Consider the following 3,370-nt stretch of genomic DNA (forward strand, 5'->3'; position numbering starts at 1 on the left):
ATGAAATGATGTAAGTTTTTTTTATAATTGTATGGTACTACTGCTAGACAAATGGATGCTTAAGAACATAACCATTAAGCTAGGCAGAGGATGCCAGAGGACTTGATATAGTTAAAGTTAAGAACAAAGAGAAAAATAATTTCAAGCTAACTCTAAAACATCCATTTGCTAATTATTAGAAGGAAGAAGAAAAGACATGAAAGAAGCAAGAGAAAACATATAGCATTTTTCTTCTCTACTAAAGTCCTAAGTCAGTTTTTCATGACAGTATTGCCTTCAAATGAACATCCAACAAATGCACCTGCAAGTAGTATAATTGTCAAATACTACCCGGGAGGAGTTAATCCAATCTCACCCAGAATAAAAAAAAAAAAAAGTCAAATTGACACAAATCAAATCATCAAGCCAAAAACTCCAAATAAGAGAAACAACCATGAAGTTCAATCAACAATGAGGCTCAGTTCAAAGATTTTAGAGGTTACACTATTAACTTCCAAACATTAACCGAGAACTTGACCTAGTCTGGCTTATATAAATTTCATTTGCAGCATGCTTGTTCATTATTAGTAGTTTCAGCATCAATGATATAAGCAAAGCAACTTCAGTTTGGATAATAAAATTAGTTAAGGTGGATTTGGAGCTGTCTAACATGAGATCAACATTACTTGTAACTTGTCTTCAAATGGGTCTAGTATGCAATCAAATGGGTCTAGATTATGCCATAAATACATAAATGATCACTTCTAAATATTGTCCCCTTTCCTCTTCACAAATACTATTTACTAAACCCTCTTCCAGATTGTGGAAAACGGAAACAAAATGAGATCTAAAAGAGAAAATTGCTGTAAATGGTAACCTCAGAATAAAATAAAAAGATTAACTGAAAAAGGGTCAATATGAGCCAAAGAAATATTTCTACTATATCAACAGCTGGTCGAAGTAGCGAGTATAGCTGCACAAACACTGCAAAAAAAATCAGCAAAATAGTTAGGATGTTAGACCATCGGTTTGCTAATTGAATATAATATAAACTACTGTAAATCCACAAAATATGTGAAAGAGCCACCAGGTGGAAATAGAACTCACCAAGTGAAGCAAGTACTCATCAATTTTTTCCAGCCTTGTAGTTGCATGTAGTGGGAGCATGACAACACATATATCTATTTAAATCAGTTTCTTCAATCACAAACCTAAAGTATGTGCAGTTAGAAAGTAGGAAGTAATCATAATCAAAATATTAGGATTTACTCAAAATCTGCCAAGAGAAGTTAATAATTTTGCATTGTAGTAGTAGAACAAAGACAAATACGTAAGAAGAAAAAGAGATAAAGCTTACTTGAAAAGTTTGTCCAAGCTGGCTTTTAGATGTATGCATATGGCCTCCACTAAATAAGAGGGTAGAAAAACTTTTTTCCCAGATCAATTTAGTCCACTGCACCTGGAACTTAAAATCAGAAACTTTTATCACACAACACTATGGTTTAATAAGCTACTGACATTTTCTTTCCATTTTAAACCCTTCTAAAACTGTAGGTATCACTTATTATCACATTTAATTGCCCATTTCCTTGACATTGTCACGTAATTCAGCCAAAAGTTGATGAATCATGAAGATGGTATGGACAATGATGAATAAATCACTATTGGGCAATCACAGAAACATGTCTAGTATCGATGAAGAACAGAAGACTGGTATAAAAGGAGAAAATTGTGGTGCAGGTTTGGGAGATGAAAAACAACATTAATACCTGGAGGATGGTACGCACATTTGAATCTGTTTTTATAAGGCTCTAGCACCCTTGGAATCTATTTGGGGTTGGGTCTCTGCCAGCAAAGTGAAAGCAGTGAGAAAAAAGAAGGTGCATTGGAAGGGGTCGAGATGAAGGGAAAGCAAAGCGTGGAGAGATGAAAGGGGCGAAACGTGCCGTACCTCGCGCGCCACCGTGTCGCTCTCTCATGTGGGTTTAGGTCAAATTATTCACCCTTGCGGTTCACAAAAATGCTGATTAAATTCCGAGAGAGAAATGACAAAACTGGAACGAAAATTGCAATCCACAATCCACAATCACACCCTGCAAAGCAAAGCAATACACTAAGCATTTGTGAAAAAATCATCCATAACGTTCCTTTCCATTTTTCTATCAAGGGCGGCAGTGGAGACTGGATGAGCCGAAGATGGCAGAGGGCGAAAGAAAATAGCGCAGACAGCACCGGAGTCATCGCCAACCTCTACATCTGTTATTTCACAGAGTCAGAATTTGGGGATTGGGAATTGATTATCGATGATAATAGCACGAATCCACTGCCACATTAATTACCTCGACGTGGAGCGGCAGGCAGTGGAGACTGGAGGAGCATCGACGGCGGAGAGCGAAAGTAGGAATTGCATCAATGATCAAACGGAAACAGAAAATTTAAAAATCCCAATCTCAATTAGGGAAAACAAAAACAGGGAGGTAAAATCAAAAGAAAGAAATAGAGAAGAGAAAAGGAGGTAGAAAGTGTCAATCCGCGACTCATTTTCTCATTTTCAATCTTCACTCTTATAGAAAAAGGGGTTGAAAGAGAAACCGACCAAATTAAATAAGGAAAATAGAAGAGACAAAGGTTTTCAACGGATACGTCCTGAAGGAAGAATGAAAGCCACAAACACAATACGATTTCAGATTTTCACAAAAAAGGAAGCAACGGCTGAGATTCATTCTGAGAGAAAAAATATACAAATTTACTGAAATAACCATGTTTTCATTTTGTGTGCATTGCAATAAATTATTAAATTATATATTTGCCCTTTTGGCTGCAAAAACTCTTCCTTTATAGAGTTTAGGAGGCGTTTGTTAGAGGGTTATAAAATACATTCCCGGGAATGTGATGTGTGGGAAAGTAGATACCCACGTTTGGTAGGAGATTACAAAAATATATACCCAAGTATGATATATTCCCGGGTAAATTATTTGCACATGTTACCATGGTGGTCCATTCCCAAGCTTGAGGGTGGGTATATCAAAGATACCCAGGCATGATGAGATCGTGGGATTGAATTTTGTACTATAAAGTTCCATTTTGACCCTTTAATATGTTTTAATACCCACGTTTTATCCAGCAACCATTCCACATCCATTTCTGGTTTTTTTTAGTTGCATGTTGTTGCCTCCATTTGCATCTTCTACTTCAGTGATTTAAGGCAAATGTAGTCTAGTGAAAAATATTTTGAAAAAGGGATAAGTTGTTTGTGACTTTTCATTTTGAGTTAATTAATAAAAAGATGCTACTGTTATAAAGTTTTTTTTTGTTACAACTATTTTTTTTTAACTCTTGTTACAACTATTGTTATAAAGCTGTTTGTGCATTTTTAATGCTTACATTGAAA

The 3,370-nt window shown here is 35.7% G+C and overlaps 1 long non-coding RNA gene across 2 annotated transcripts; it reads right to left on the bottom strand.

Moving 5' to 3' along the window:
* Positions 1-641: 641 nt before the first annotated feature.
* LOC130715638 (uncharacterized) lies at positions 642-2,586 on the bottom strand. 2 transcript variants are annotated; one of them, XR_009011719.1, is made up of 6 exons: positions 2,319-2,586; positions 1,931-2,235; positions 1,749-1,824; positions 1,337-1,438; positions 1,087-1,190; positions 642-963 (listed from the first exon to the last, which is right to left on the bottom strand). It is a non-coding gene; the product is annotated as an uncharacterized LOC130715638 (long non-coding RNA). The 2 variants fall into 2 exon arrangements; XR_009011720.1 differs by having other exon boundaries at positions 1,337-1,444.
* Between the last annotated feature and the right edge of the window lie 784 nt (positions 2,587-3,370).

The sequence above is a fragment of the Lotus japonicus genome, chromosome 4 (assembly GCF_012489685.1).
Source record: "Lotus japonicus ecotype B-129 chromosome 4, LjGifu_v1.2".
Lineage (NCBI taxonomy): Eukaryota > Viridiplantae > Streptophyta > Magnoliopsida > Fabales > Fabaceae > Lotus > Lotus japonicus.